Genomic DNA, 16,859 nt, shown 5'->3' with positions numbered 1-16,859 from the left:
ATTCATAAACTAATAGACGATGAAAAAGCAGACTGGCTTAACACTGCACTGCGCGTACGTGTCCCGCAAAGAAACCTGAGATCTGCTAATAAGGCTCTACTAACTGTCCCCTCTGTCAAATCAGCATGCCTCACGCAAGTAAAGTAAAGAGCACTGTCACTGGCTGACCCCGTGCTATGAAACACCATGCCACTCGAAATAAAGCTGCAGAGAAATTTGAAAATATTCAAAACCAATCTGAAAAACTGGCTCTTTAAACAAGCTTTTTATAAAGATAAAGAGAAGGAGAAAAACAGTTGATTGATAAGGACGCACCAAACTAGACGTTGTTACTTGTAACCTACAAATGCATATTAATGTTAAATTGAAACCGCCTAATATGTCCCTAACAAACAGGCTTAACTTACACACAGTTTGTTGTATTAAATTGTTACCATACTATGATGGCACATGATTAATTTGTAATCTATAACCACTCATATTTTTCATTATTGTGCCTTTCTGTAAACCGTTGTGATGGTTATCTAACATTAATGATGGTACAGAAGAGTTTTTAAATAAATAAATAATGAAACAATGTAACCCCAATATTTAAAAAAGGCTCCTGGGGTGATCCGGGTAACTATAGACCAGTGAGCCTGACTTCAGTGCTGGGAAAAATAGTGGAAACTGTTCTCAAGATTAAAATCATAGAGCATATAGAAAGACATGGTTTAATGGAACAGTCAACATGGATTTACCCAAGGGATGTCTTGCCTAACAAATCTGCTTCATTTTTTTGAAGGGGTTAATAAACATGTGGATAAAGATTAACCAGTAGATGTAGTGTATTTGGATTTTCAGAAGGCGTTTGACAAAGTCCTTCAAGAGAGGCTTCTACGAAAACTAAAAAGTCATGGGATAGGAGGCGATGTCCCTTCATGGATTACAAACTGGTTAAAAGACAGGAAACAGAGTAGGATTAAATGGTCAATTTTCTCAGTGGAAAAGGGTAAACAGTGGAGTGCGCCTCAGGGATCTGTACTTGGACCAGTGCTTTTCAATATCTAACTAGATAAACGACGCTTGACCGACGTGCCGCAAATGCGCAGTAGAGAGCAGCTCTACTGCGCATGTGCGTGCGAGCACGTCGGTCTTAGGCAGCGTCAGGAAAAAAAAAACATGGCGGCGGCGGGCGGCGGTAGCAGCAGCGGGCGGCAGCGGCCAGTAGCGAGGGAGGGAGGAGAGAGAGAGAGGGAGGGACGGACTGAGTGGGAGGGAGGGAGTGGGAGGGACAGAGAGAGAGAGTGGGAGGGAGTGAATGAGTGGGAGGGAGGCAGGGACTGAGTGGGAGGGAGGGAGGGACTGAGTGGGAGGGAGGGAGGGACTGAGTGAGGGGGAGGGACTGGGAGGGAGGGACTGAGTGAGAGGGAGGGAGGAGTGGGTGAGGGTGTGGGAGGGAGGTAGGGGTGGGGAAGAGTGAGGGGAGAGGGAGAATGAGGGAGAGGTGAGAGTCAGGGATGTGAGTAAGTGGAAGGGGGAGAGGGAGAATGAGGGAGAGGTGAGAGACAGGGATGTGAGTAAGTGGAAGGGGGAGAGGGAGAATGGGAGAGGTGAGAGACAGGGATGTGAGTAAGTGGAAAGGTAAGAAGTTGTGGAGCAGAGAAAAAGGGAGTGGAGGAGGGCTGAGGGGGAGGGGATGGGATTGAGAGAGAGTGGGGAGTGACTGAGGGAAGGGGAGAGAGGTGGGAGTGACTGAGGGAAGGGGAGGGAGGTGAGAGTGAGGGGAAGAAGGCAGTGGGAGACAGAGGGTGAGTAAGACTGAGTGGAGGAGTGAACGAGGGGAAGGGGGAGAGAGGGAGAAAAAGTGTAGAAGGGTGCTGTGTTAGAAAATGGACTGAAAATCTAACTAGATAAATGACGCTTGACCGACGTGCTGCAAATGCGCAGTAGAGAGCAGCTCTACTGCGCATGTGCGGGCGAGCACGTCGGTCTTAGGCAGCGTCAGGAAAAAAAAAACATGGCGGCGGCGGCGGTAGCAGCAGCGGGTGGCGGCAGCGGCCAGTAGCGAGGGAGGGAGGAGAGAGGGAGGGACAGACTGAGTGGGAGGGAGGGAGTGGGAGGGACGGAGAGAGAGAGTGGGAGGGACGGAGAGAGAGAGTGGGAGGGCGTGACTGAGTGAGAGGGAGGGAGGGACTGAGTGAGAGGGAGGGACTGAGTGAGAGGGAGGGACTGAGTGAGAGGGAGGGAGGAGTGGGTGAGTGTGTGGGAGGGAGGTAGGGGGTGGGGAAGAGTGAGGGGAGAGGGAGAATGAGGGAGAGGTGAGAGTCAGGGATGTAAGTGGAAGGGGGAGAGGGAGAATGAGGGAGAGGTGAGAGACAGGGATGTGAGTAAGTGGAAGGGGGAGAGGGAGAATGAGGGAGAGGTGAGAGACAGGGATGTGAGTAAGTGGAAGGGTAAGAAGTTGTGGAGCAGAGAAAAAGGGAGTGGAGGAGGGCTGAGGGGGAGGGGATGGGATTGAGAGAGGGTGGGGAGTGACTGAGGGAAGGGGAGAGAGGTGGGAGTGACTGAGGGAAGGGGAGGGAGGTGAGAGTGAGGGGAAGAAGGCAGTGGGAGACAGAGGGTGAGCAAGACTGAGTGGAGGAGTGAACAAGGGGAAGGGGGAGAGAGGGAGAAAAAGTGTAGAAGGGTGCTGTGTTAGAAAATGGACTGAAAACAAAATGTAATGTAGCCCGTTTTAACGGGCTTAACGGCTTGTATATATATAAATGATCTGGAAAAGAATATGATGAATGAGGTTATCAAATTTGCGGATGACACAAAATTATTCACAGTAGTTAAATCACAAGCGACTGTGATACATTACAGGAGGACATTGCAAGACTGGAAGATTGGGCATCCAAATGGCAGATGAAATTTAATGTGGACAAGTGCAAGGTGTTGCATATAGGGAAAAATAACCCTTGCTGTAGTTACATGATGTTAGGTTCCATATTAGGAGCTACCACCCAGGAAAAAGATCTAGGCATCATAGTGGATAATACTTTAAAATTGTCGGCTCAATGTGCTGCAGCAGTCAAAAAAGCAAACAGAATGTTAGGAATTATTAGGAAGGGAATGGTTAATAAAACAGAAAATGTCATAATGCCTCTATAATCGCTCCATGGTGAGAACGCACCTTGAATACTGTGTACAATTCTGGTCGCCGCATCTCAAAACAGATATAGTTCGATGGAGAATGTACAGAGAAGGGCTACCAAAATGATAGAGGGGATGGAACAGCTCCCCTTTGAGGAAAGGCTGAAGAGGATAGGGCTGTTCAGCTTGGAGAAGAGATAGCTGAGGGGGGATATGATAGAGGTCTTTAAGATCATGAGAGGTCTTGAACAAGTAGATGTGACTCGATTATTTACACTTTCAAATAATAGAAGGACTAGGGGGCATTCCATGAAGTTAGCAAGTAGCACATTTAAGACTAATCGGAGAAAATTCTTTCTCACTCAACGCACAATAAAGCTCTGGAATTTGTTGCCAGAGAACGTTGTTAATGCAGTTAGTGTAGCTCTGTTCAAAAAAGGTTTGGATGGGTTCTTGGAGAAAAAGTCCATTAGCGGCTATTAATCAAGTTTACTTGGGGAATAGCCACTGCTCTTAATTGCATCAGTAACATGGGATCTTCTTAGTGTTTGGGTAATTGCCAGGTTCTTGTGGCCTGGTTTTGGCCTCTGTTGGAAACAGGATGCTGGGCTTGATAGACCCTTGGGCTGACCCAGCATGGCAATTTCTTATGTTCTTATGTTCTCCGAGATTCGATAGTAGTTGGCATAAAGGGAGGAGGTATTTATTGAACAGGGTGCAGATAATGCTGAACCTTGAGGTACTCCGGTTTCAAGTGGTATTGGTTCTGACTTGATATTGTTGATGTTTACCTGGAATGATCTGTTTAGGAATGAAGTGAACCACTTTAGGGTTATGTCTGTCAGTCCTATTTCTTTTAGTCGGTTGATTAGGCTATTATGTTCAACTGTGTCGAAGGCCGCGGATAGGTCTAGTAGGATTAGTATGAAGTGCTGTCCACTGTCAAAACCTCTTAGAATTGTATCTGATAGTGTTAGAAGTAAGGTTTCCGTGCTGTGGTGTTTTCGGAAGCTGTGTTGCGTTTGTTATAGGATGTTTTGTTCAAGGTGATCGTTTAGTTGTTTGAGCACTACCTTTTTCAGTTAGTTTTGCAAGGAGGGGTAAGTTAGAGATGGGTCTGTAGTTTAGGTCATTTGGGTCCAGGTTCTTTTTTTTTTTTTTTTTATAATGGGTTTGATGGTGGCCATTTTTGGTGTGTCTGAAATTTCTCCTTCTTCCAGGGATTTATTGATGATTGTAGTGATGGTTGGGGAGATGGTTTGTGAGATTCCTTTTAGTGTTTGAGTAGGGATTATGTCTCATTCATGGCAGGCTGGGTTTAGTATTTTTAGAAGGTTCTCTGTTTCTTTGGATGAGATTGGTTCAAATATGGACCTTGATGATATGCCCTTGTTGGTTAGCTTTATGTTGTGTGTGTCGTGTTATTTAGGTTTTCTTTTATTTGGATTATCTTGTTTTTGAAGAAGTTTGCTAGGTCATGACTTAGGTTTTTGTTTTGGCATGCGTTATTATTGTTGTCTGCGGTTAAGTTTTTCACAATGTTGAATAGTGTTTTTGGGTTGTTTGAGTATTTTTGTATTTTATTGCTGTAGTATTTGCGTTTCATTCTGCTTATGATGTTTTTGTATTCTGCCAATTGAGTGCGATATCTTGCTAGTGATAGATGGCATTTGTTTTTACGCCATTCTTTCTCCTTTCTTCTTAGGGTTGATTTGGAGTCCTTCAGTTGTTTGTTGAACCATGGGTTTATAGTTTTTGTTGCTTTCTGGTTTTTTTGTTCTTGCAGGGTTTATTTTGTTTGTGATATCTGATGTAATTTGTAGCCATGTTTGTAAGGTGTTGTTGATATTAGATAGGTCTATGTTCTTTAGTTGGTTTTCAGGTTCTTCCTGTATAGTGTCTATTGGAAATGATGGTCGGTATTTGAACGTTTGATTGCTGTTTATTAGATTGAGGTAGGCGATGAGTGATGTTTGACATTGAATGAGATAGTGGTCTGACCAGGGTATTGATGTGCATGATACAGCGTGGTTGGGTGAGAATTTGTCATTCGTGAAGATGAGGTCGAGGGTGTGACCTGCTTTATGTGTTGTGTTTTTTTACTAGTTGTTTGATGTTGAGGGCAGATAGTACTTCTATCAGTGTTTGGCTGGAGCGTGATAGGGGTGTTTCATCGATATGGAGGTTGAAGTCTCCGAATATGATTGCGGGCTTTTTGTGGTTATCTTTGATGTGATGAATTCTAGTAGAGGAGAGATGTTATTGTCGAGAAGTTTGGGGGGCAATAGATTAGGCATATCTGTAAGTTTCCACTGCCGTCCTCTTGGAGGGGGAATGACAGGGAGATTTCTCAAATTTGTCTGGAAGTATGCTGTGGAAGTCCAGAAAGTATCCCTTCTCAAATGATGGTTAGGTCCCACTTGTCTGATGTTATCTTGACCCATCTTTGGTAGAATCGGGCAAGCCTGCCCCCTATAGCTTCCTTCCTGTGGATGGGTCTGTTGATTCTCATTGTGGGGTGCGGCTGGGGCCGGGAACTGAGCCAGCTCCCCTCTTGTTGAGTTTGTTCCAAAAGCACTGGCCCCTGCCTGTGGGGCAAGGTGCTTGGAATGTATTCTTGTATGGTCTGAAATGCTGTGATCCTCTGCTTCTGGATGTTCGGGGAGAGGGGCGTTGGCTTCTCTTGATCTTGTCCTCCAGTAACCGAGGTACTGGAGATTCGCCCCATTTGTCGGCTAACCTTTCCAGTACACTTCCAAACAGGAGGGTTCCTTTAAACGGCATTCTCGTGAATTTTGTCTTGGAAGTCACGTCGGCTGACCAGCTTCGGAGGCAGAGATGCCTTCTGGCTGCCACAATGGATGAGACACCCCTGGCTGAAGTGCGCACCAGGTCAGAGGTCGCATCCGTGAAGAAAGATATTGCTGGTTCTAATGTTTTGACGGGCGTGGTTGTGTTCCTAGCCTGTGACAAGCATGCACGTGTCACCACGGCACAGCAGGCAGCGATCTGCAGTGACATAGCTGCTGCCTCAAATGACTGTTTGAGGATGGACTCCTGACGTCTGTCATGGGCATCCTTGAGTGCCGTTCCTCCTTCGATTGGAATGGTGGTGCGCTTTGTGACTGCGCAGACCATGGCGTCCACTTTGGGAAACGCCAGGAGTTCTTTGGCTGAGGGTTCCAGTGGATATAGGGCTTCTAGGGCCCATCCTCCCTTGAAACTGGCCACCGGGGCATTCCATTCCAGGTCGATCAGCTGTTGTACGGCTTGCAGCAATGGGAAATGGCGTGAAGCCTGATGGAGCCCAACCAGAAGAGGGTTCGTCTTTGGCTCCGCTGAGGCACTTGTGTCTGGGATGGCCAGCTCCCTCAGGCTCCTGGACACGAGGTCTGGTAGTTCGTCTTTGGAGAAGAAACGCATCATGGTTCGGTATGGTTCCATTCCTGGAGGGATTTCCCCTTCCTCCGAGGTGACTGTGTCCCCTAAAGCACATCTCTGGGAGGCCGAAAAGGGCCTGGGAGGTTTGGGTCCTCTAGTGGAGGCAGTGGCATTGGTGGCGCCAATTGCGCCTGGACAAAGGTTTGCAGACTTTTAAAAAATTCCACCCAGGAAAAGGTTCCTGGGTCTATATTGAACCCAGTGGCATTCCCCGAGGGCCTCGTCTGGAGGGCAGAGCTGGGGATAGAGAGCTCCAGGGTACTATCAATGGATCCGGATTCCTGTACTGGCTGGGGGGGACCTTGCCCTGGTTCTCCCAGAGCCGTTTCTCACTGTAGGCACAGGGCAGCAGCCTCTTCATGCTGCGCAGCTCCTATGTGGCAGGCTGGGCAGAAGGTTTGTGCTTTGGCTTTCTTGGCCGGTGGTGCCATGGTTTGTGCGCGTAGGGGCGTGTAAACCCAGTCTGTGCGTTTATATGCGCCCGCCAGGAGGCTTAGATAGGCCCTCTGGGTGTGTATGCAGGCTGCGTGCGCAGTCGAACTTGTGCTCCCGGCGCTGTCGAGCATAGCGCTATGCGCTCGGCACCCTCGTGTGCCTCGCTGTGCGCATGGCACCTATGCACATGCTGCTGTGCGCGCACATATATTATGCGCCCGGCTCGCCGCTGTGAGCACAGCTCAGTTAGGCGGACAGTACGGCGATCAAGGGGGGAAATGGAGTCAGCGACCATGCGATTAAGATGGCGACCCCCCAGAGGGTCTCCACGTGGGAGGACCCTCGAGCCGGATCGGGGTCTAACCTGGAAGGGGCTGCTCAACCTGATGGGACAGACGCAGATGGCGATCTGTGCGGCTATCCGAACTTCGGAGACCGGAGACTTAAGAAAGTTTTCTACCTTACCTTGTCTCGGCGCTTCCCGGTCTCGTGCCGGGCAGTCTCCTGCTGCGGGGGGAGAGGGAAATACCTTCACCGCCCCGCTTGGTCTTGCACCCGCTGCCTCTCAGCCGCTCCTTCCTGGGGGCTAAGTCCACCTTGGGAACAGGCTGCCGGACCGAGGCTTACCTCTGAGGGATCTCGGAAATCACCTCAGGAATACTCGATTGGGGGAGGGACCCTTAGGTATCACCGCAGGAGAGCAGGGCTCGTAGAGGTAAGATTTTGAATTTTCTTTCTACTTTGGTTTGGATTTCCTAACGCTGAGCAAGCGTATGTAGAGTCCCAAACTGCTAAGGAGACGGAGAAATACTGAAGAGCAGAGCTTCCTGCAGGGGTATATGTAGTGCTGACGTCAGATTGAAATCTGAATCCATCTCCAACTGCTATCAGGAGCACACTATACCCATTGGTCCTGAGTCGATTTGCTACACGCTAGGAAATTATACCAGCCAGTCAGAACATTAACATCCATGTCTCAGTTATTTTTAGACATCCCTTCTTTTAAGATAGTATGGCTGGATGAATCTCGAGAGCATCTCTTATATGCAAACTCCACAGTTATGCAATGCGTTGCCACAAACATTAAAAGGAGATGTTAACTACGAGGTTTAAGAAATTGATGAAAGCATGGTTGTTCCAACAGGCTTTTAATCTTTAAGAAATGATAGCACCCCATAACACAATATTCAAACAGACCCTTTAAATGATGTAATTTTATTGGTGGTCGATGGTTTTGTTGATGTTTTTAATGTATCCATGTTTCCATTATTTTATATATTTCTGTTGTCTTTCAAATTTGTGTGTGTTATGTAAACCACCTAGAAATATTAATAGCTGTTTTATAAATTTTGAATAAATAAAAATAGAATGTACATTTGTGAGCTGCTTAGGACATTGGATTTGGCAGGATAAAAAAATCCAACATCAGCATTTGATTCATTGGACAAGTTAGTCAAGGATATAGTAGAAAAACTTAGTCCTTCCGAGAAGAAAACTATTAATAAAGACAGGGTTAACACTGAAAAAAAAAGAAGCCCTGATACAATGATGAATTAAAAAACATTAAAAAGAGCCTTAGAAAATTAGAGAAACAATGGTGGAAATGCCCATCTACTGAATCCCTAGGAAAATATAAATCATTAGAGATTCCGGTTCCGATTCATATGTGGGTTTTTTTTCCATCAGGCCCGATCGCATTTTGTTTATCGGCTGCGCCCCAGCCGATTAACAAAAAACCCACCCCGACCGCGTGTGATTGGCCGGGTCGGCGAGCACCGACCCGGCCAATCACACGCGGCTCCAGGGGTTTAAATCCCCGAGCTGCGCCGGCGCCGCGCGTTGCGCAAAGGAGCACAACAAAGGGGCAGGCCCCTTTGTTCGCCCCTTTGTGCAGCCCCGATTGGAGCCTTCTGCATACCCCTCCTGTCCAAGAACTTTCCGCCTTCTTCATTGCCCAACATCCTATTTTATTTGGCTCCAGCCTCAAGCTCCAGCATCCCCTCGTATTCCAGCAATCTAATAAGCAATCTAATAAGCGACCGTGCTCAGCAGGCCATCACAGCCTCCTCCATAACCATCCCTACACTATTTGCCCGTCGCTCATCGCCCACCTCGCTAGCTACCATGCGCTCCTTCACCATTCCCATTATCTACAACCACCTGAACTGACTTCCTAAACCCTACACTCACTCTCCCAACCGCCAACAGAGGCTCATTCCCATCTCGCTTTCGCCCGTCACCCAACTACTCGGCCTGGCACTATTCTCACTGACTTTATTCAATGCGCAATCCATCTCCAAGAAAACTCACATACTCAACGACCTCCTCTCCGAAACTAAACCAGACATCTGTGCTATCACAGAAACCTGGTTAAAAACCACAGACACTATACTAATAAATCAGCTCCCCACCCAGGCCTACAACCTCCTCTCTATTCCCAGGCTCAAAAAAAGAGGAGGAGGGCTGCTCCTAGCACCCAAAAAAGGGCTAGGCTTGACCCTTCAGGTCACCAATACCTCAGCCAACCTGGAATTTGCTCTCTTCAAATCAAAACACTTACTAATAGGTTTAATTTATGCCCCCCCTCAGGAATACTTGAGGCAGACCCTTCCCCCATCATCGAACTCACCGCAAAACACCTTAATGTCAGAAAACCAGCCATCCTGATGGGAGACTTCAACCTTCATGTGTCCACTTCGCTCCACCAACTGCGAAACCCTATTCACCTCACTCAGCCATATGGGTTTCAGACAAATTGTCAAAGATCCCACCCACAAAGCAAGTCACACGTTAGACCTTATCTTCATAAATGAAGGAATATTGCCCCATACCAACCCAACATGCCTACCGGTACCGTGGACGGACCACCGAATCATCTCTTCTGTGCTAGAGATCAAGGAGCACCCTCCTCAAGCAACACACTCAACCTCAGTATCTGTCAGGAAACCGTGCACCGGAGAACTCCTCAGCTCGCATCTATCCAAGGAGCTAGTTCACCTTGACCTTTCGGACGTCAACACTGCCACAACATCGTGGAATAACATTACCAACAAGGTTGCAGATCAAGTGTGCCCCATGACCATGAAAACACTCCATCCGGACAAAGACAACAGGAAACCATGGTTCACCCCCGAGCTGAAGTCGCTCAAACAGGAACTCAGATGTAAGGAACACAGGTGGCGTAAATGCCCTTCCACAACAACCCTCTTAGCCTATAAATCTTGCCTAAACTCATACAGAAATGTCATTAACAGAACCAAGAAAGAATTCTTCTCCAAAAAGATCCACCACTTCATCTTTGACTCAAGAGCTCTGTTTTCCTATGTATCAGCCCTCAGAAAACCAGCTACGCCCCTCATACCAGACGATCAAGCTACCAACAAAGCCAAAGAACTGGCGGACTACTTCGAGAGAAAAATCACCACCCTCGTCGCTCCCCTCAAGGGGCCCTCTCATCATCCGAATTACTCATCCACCTCCGGTTCTCAACTCTCACACACAACCCTCCAACAACGTAACTCAACCCCAGCTTCTCTTGCCACCTTCGAGCTGACGTCTGCCCTAGAAATTGAAAACATCCTCAAGAAGATGAAACCTTGGTCTCATCCTTTAGACCACATCCCATCCAATTTGCTGTTTTCCATCCCTAACATCATTGCCAAACCTGTAGCAGACATCATAAACTGCTCTCTGTCGCAAGGCCAAGTCCCTGACCAATTCAAGCTTGCAATGCTCAAGCCTCTCCTCAAAAAACCCAACCTTCCTCCCGTAGACCCAGCCAACTTCAGACCCATAGCTAACTTGCCAATGATCGCCAAAGTCATGGAGAAGGTTGAAAACAGACAACTATCCGAATTCTTAGAAGAAAACAACATCCTCACCTCAAACCAATTCGGATTCCGAAAGTCCCTGAACAACGAATCTTTATTAACCTCGCTATCAGACACCATCCTCCTTAATCTGGAAAAAGGTCAACCTTACCTACTCGCACTACTGGATCTCTCCTCAGCGTTTGACACCGTGAACCACACTTGCCTCCTTCAGCGTCTAGCTGACATCGGCATCACAGGATCGGCGTTTGACTGGTTCAAATCTTTCCTTGAAAACAGGTTCTATAAGGTCAAGATCAATAATAAAGAATCATACCCTATCAGTTCAAAGTTGGGGGTACCCCAAGGATCATCCCTTTCACCCACTCTATTCAATATTTATCTCCTCCCACTCTGCCATCTACTAACCAACCTCAAGCTAACACACTTCTTATACGTGGATGACATACAAATCCTCATCCCTATAGCTGAATCTCTTCATAAAACTTGGTCTTATTGGAACAACTGCCTCTCAGCAATCAACAACCTACTTACCAGCCTCAACCTTGTATTAAACACCAACAAAACCGAAATCCTCCTAATAGCCCCTGAAAACAGCATCCCGCTCAACCCTCCAACTTCCACCCAACGCTCTATCACTTCAATCAACCACTCATCGCAATGGTTACATGGAATAGACTTAGTTTTTGGGTACTTGCCAGGTTCTTATGGCCTGGATTGGCCACTGTTGGAAACAGGATGCTGGGCTTGATGGACCCTTGGTCTGACCCAGTATGGCATTTTCTTATGTTCTTAAGAGACCTGGGTGTGCTACTAGACAACCAACTCAACCTCAGCAAGTTCATAAACAATACTACCAAAGAATGCTTCTTTAAATTGTAAGTATTAAAAAAATTAAAACCACTTCTGCACTTCCGAGACTTCCGCCTGGTACTACAATTCATCATCCTGAAACTGGATTACTGCAACTCACTCCTTCTGGGCCTTCCCGCTAGCACCATCAAACCACTTCAGATGGTCCAGAACACGACGGCCAGAATCCTTACAAACACCAACAAAAAGGATCACATCACCCCCCTTCCTCCAGAACCTTCACTGGCTGCCTATTAAATTCAGGATTCACTTTAAAGCCCTCATGATGATACACAAGGCCCTACACAACATCTCCCCCCTCAACCTAACTTTTCACCTGCAGCAGCACATTACTAAAAGACCGATAAGAAGCGCGTACAAGAACACGCTACACACCCAGCCGGCAAAAACCTCACTGAGGAAATGCGCCCTTTCCACAGCAGGTCCCCCACTTTGGAATTCGCTCTCTCCGGATCTTCGCCAAGAACCTTGCCTCATGACATTCAAAAAGAAGCTAAAGATTTGGCTTTTCACCCAAGCATTCCCGGAGAGCTAAGGCCCGATGAAGTCAATGACTTTATAGACCCCGGTCCATCTATCACACTATACATATGTTTTTGAGTTGTACTTTATTTCAGCTAATAGTCTTTGAATGTAGTCCTTTTTATCTCTCTGTAAGTTCTTTATTTCAACTTGTTCCAATGTATTCCGCCCCAGAGGCGACAGTTTCAGTTCCTTGTAAACCGGTGTAATATGTATATTATACAGGAACATCGGTATATAAAAATTACAAATAAATAAATAAATAGAAGTAACCCCTTAGCTTCCCCCACCCTCCCGACCCCCCCAAAAACTTTTTACAGGTACCTGGTGGTCTAGTGGGGGTCCCGGGAGCGATCTCCCACTCCGGGCCGTCAGCTGCCACTAATCAAAATGGCGCCGATGGCCCTTTGCCCTTACCATGTGACAGGGTATCCGTGCCATTGGCCGGATCCTGTCACATGGTAGGAGCACTGGATGGCCGGCGCCATCTTGTGCTCCTACCATGTGTCAGGGGCTGACCAATGGCACTGGTAGCCCCTGTGACATAGTAAGGGCAAAGGCTATCGGCGCCATTTTGAATACTGGCAGCCGACGGTCCGAGTGCAGGAGGTCGCTCCCGGACCCCCGCTGGACTTTTGATAAACAGGAGCGCGTCACCACGGTGCAGCAAGTCGCGATTCGAAGGGACATGGCTGCTACCTCAAAGGCTTGTTTCAGAATGGTGTCCATGCGTCGGTCATGCGCATCCTTGAGAGCCGCTCCCCCCTCCACCGGAATGGTGGTGCGTTTCACAATTGCGTTAATTATGGCGTCTACCCTGGGGCACGATAGCAGTTCCTTGGCTGTCGGATCTAGAGGGTACATGCCCGACAAGGCCCGACCCCCTTTGAATGAGGCCTCCGGTGCCTTCCATTCCAGCTCAATTAGCTGCTGTGCTGCTTGTAGGAGGGGAAGTGGTGAGCCGATTGGCGCAAGCCCTCTAGCAGAGGGTTCTGTACAGGGACCCCTGGGGGGTCCTGGCCCGGAATGGCCAGCTCCGATAGGCATTGTGAGACCAGGCCCGGCAGATCTTCTTTCCGAAAGAAGTGTCTCATGGTCCGATATGGTTCTCTCTCAGAGGGAAATTCATTCTCTTCAGGGGGCACCTCACTTACCTGTGAATAACCCGAATCCCCATGATTGGGGCTGTTGGGTGGTGAATGGCTGTGCCTAGGTCTCGAGGGTCCAGGGACCGGATCAACTGGGACGGCAAGACCCATCCGAGGAGCAGACTGCATCTGGACAAAGGCGTGAATCCCCTTAAACAATTCCACCCAGGAAAGCGAAGCCAGATCTGGCCGCAGGGATACCAGATCTCTCGGATTCCCTGGCTGCTCGCTGCGGCCTGCTAAGTCCGGAGTGTTCTCTAAGGAACCGCTGGGCTGGGACCGGTCCTGTCCTGGGACTGCCATGGCTTCCTCACATTGGGCACATAGGGAGTCTGTTTCCTCGCTCTGTGTGGCTCTAAGATTGCATGCTGAGCAGAGGCTTGGAGCCTGATTCTGGGGTGCCAGCTCTGCAGCCGCAGAGGCCTTCTTACGCTCCATTTGCCTCAAATGCGGTGTCGTCCTACGATGTGCGCCTAACACAGGCGCATAACACCCTGCGCCTATGAACATGCGTCTTATATAAACGTGCGCCTATGAACGGGCGCCTTATAAATGTGCGCCTATGAACAGGCGGTCTTATATAAACGTGCACCTATAGCGGGCGTCTTATAAACAGTGTACCTATAAACGGGCGTCTTATAAACGTGCGCCTATAGCGGGCGGCTTATTAAACAGTGCGCCTATGAACGGGCATCTTATAATGTGCGCCTATAATCGGGCGTCTCATAAACGTGCGCCTATAATCGGGCGTCTTAGCATATGTGCGCGTATCCTAGTAGCATGCGCCAAAAACGTGCGCGTATCGCGGGCGTTCACAACGTGCGCCTATCGCAGGCGCTAACAACGTGCGCCTATCGCGGGCGCTAACAACGTGCGCCTATCGCGGGCGCTCACAACGTGTATTCAGCAAGCAAAAAGCGCTTAATTAGAAAAGAGAAGTATGTAGGCAAAAAATGGCGACCTCCCAGGCGGGCAGCCTCGTAGGCAGGCCCAGTTAATCCACACTTCCTCGGAGACCAAGTAAAGATGTACGCCTTACCTTGTCTTCGGCGCTTCCCGGCTGCGGGGGGAGATTACCTTCAACCGCCGTGCATAAGGAAGTGCACCCGTTGCCTCTAGGCCACGCCCGAACCGCTCGGTGGCCAAGTCCACGCCGGGACCGAGGCTGCCTCTAGGCCGCGCCCGAACCGCTCGGGGGCCAAGCCGCGCCCGAGCCCTTCTCACTCGGGGGGTGGGTCCCTGCTGCGAACCGGCCACTGGATCGAGGCTCCTACCTCCGAGGGACCACGGAAGTCAGCTCGGGAAACTCAACTGGGTGAGTGACCGCCTGGTATCACCACAGGAGTGCGGGGCTCATCTTCAATAGATTTCTTCTAAGAATTTAGTCGACAGAATTTGGAAAACACGCTCAGCGAGCGTGGGTAGCTCCAAACTGCTTTGGAGACGGAAATTACTGAATTGCTTCACTTCCTGTGGGGGTATATGTACCCGTGCTGACGTCAGATCCGTCTCCAACTGCTAGCACGAGCACACTATACCCATTTGTTTTGAGTCCATCTGCTACACGCTAGGAAAATATTCTTGCAGCAAAATAAAATCAGTAGATAAAATATCTGGGGGAGAGTAAAATAACCAATTTAAGTACCTGTATGAGTAACATTCAATTTTCTTCAAAATAAAACATGTTTTTCTAATTGACGTACCAATAATTATCTCTCATAACAAATTCTTCTGTCTCTTGTTCCCTTTCCTTCTTTTTTTTTTGTTAGGTAAACTATATAAATCACTGGGAAAGCAATTCAACCCAACTGAGTTTGTCTACAGACAAGTTAACATGGTGAAAACTGCTCCATTCGAACAACACATTTCCATTTTACTCCAGTGACCCAATGTTGTTTACGATGCCAGGATCTGCAGAAAGGCTTGTGCTGCTTCAAGACTCATATACTGCAGCACGATTCAGCTAATACATTTATTTATTTTTAACTTCACCAGGACTTGTAAGACAAAGCTAATTTGCAGCTCCACCAATTTCACACACACTAGAGAGAAAGCCCATTGCTTCATGGCCACAGATGCCAAATAATCAGAGACGATAAGTTCCTACCTGGTTGTTATATTTGATATCCTAATATTTTTGGAAGGCCTTCAGGATTACTTCTTTGTGATGGGAACTAAGAATTTTAGCAGTTACTGGTCTTGTACAGTTGGATGAGGTGGGGGGACCACTTCCCCAGCCTATGGGCCCCGCTTGGTATGATATTGCCACGTGCTTTTCAAAGTGGCAGAACCTCGGGGAGCTAGGTTTCTAAACTTTTTGCACGATCTCACTCACCAACAGTCTCTGGGATATCCAAAAATAAAAGATTACATCTCAGAGAATGATTTTCCAAAGCTTCAGTCTTAGCTCCCATCATACTATATAAAGACTAAAGTATACAATTCAGCCTCCAGTTCTTCGAAGTGGCCATCCACTACGGTGAGATATTCCTCCACATCCTACACCTGACAAAGGGTGCGATTCTCGACATAGTGCTCACAAATAGGGATGACGACTGATGTCCATGCAGGTTCCCACCTGAGCACCAGTGATCATCAGACGGTATGGTTTGATATTGCAAATAAGATAGAGAATTCACACAAACACTCAAGTTTTGAATTTCAAAATATAGAGTTTATCAAAATGGGGATATTCCTGGAAGAACAACTAGAAGACTAACAGAAAATAGATGAGGTGAAATAGTTGTGGGCCAAATTAAAAGGATCTATTATAAAGGCAACAAATCTAATATGTTAGAAAAGTAAAGAAAAGGAAGAGGAAAAAAAAACTGATCTGGCTGAAAAAATAAAGGCAAAAAGAACAGAATTCAAGAACTATAAAGGATCACAAAGAGGAACACAGGGAAGAATACCTGATGAAACAGTGAAGAAGAAAAATCAGGAAAGCAAAAGGCCCAGCGTAACAAAGGATTACCATAGAGGTTAAACAAGGTGACTATTTTTTGGATGTATCAAAGAAGGAAGAGAGGCCCAAAGTGGTACAGTGAAATTGAACAGTGATAATGAGCAATGTGTGGAGAAAGATGAAAAATGGCAAAAATATTAAATACTTCAGTTCAGTATTCACTAAAGATGACCCTGGAGAAGGTCCACTGCTGTTTGAGAAGACCACAGATGGGGTGGGGCAGAATGAAGCTCCGTTTACAGAAGAGAATGTATGGGAAAAGCTAGAAAAACTGAAATTGGACAAGGCCATGGATCTAGATGAGATATATCCCAGGATAATGATGGAGCTCAGAGATGTGATGGGGGGGGGGGGGGGTTGAAAGACCTGTTCAATAGATCCCTGGAAATGAGAGTGGTGTCTTGAGACTTGAGAAGAGCTGTGGTGCTCCTGCTTTACAAGATTGGTAGCAGAGAGAAGACTACAGGTCTGATAGCCTTACACCTCAGTGGTGAGAAAATTAATGGAGATGCTACTGAAGGAAAGGAT

General features: G+C 47.5%; 1 protein-coding gene across 5 annotated transcripts in view; it reads right to left on the bottom strand.

Annotated features, from left to right (window-relative positions):
- HOOK3 (hook microtubule tethering protein 3) overlaps positions 1 to 16,859 on the bottom strand; it is a 1,188,278-nt gene that overhangs the window by 415,031 nt on the left and 756,388 nt on the right. The window lies entirely within an intron of this gene.

Source organism: Rhinatrema bivittatum, chromosome 1, assembly GCF_901001135.1.
Source record: "Rhinatrema bivittatum chromosome 1, aRhiBiv1.1, whole genome shotgun sequence".
NCBI classification, from domain to species: Eukaryota; Metazoa; Chordata; class Amphibia; order Gymnophiona; family Rhinatrematidae; genus Rhinatrema; species Rhinatrema bivittatum.
Note: the sequence above shows the minus strand (reverse complement) of the source record. Positions and strands in the feature narration are given on the sequence as shown.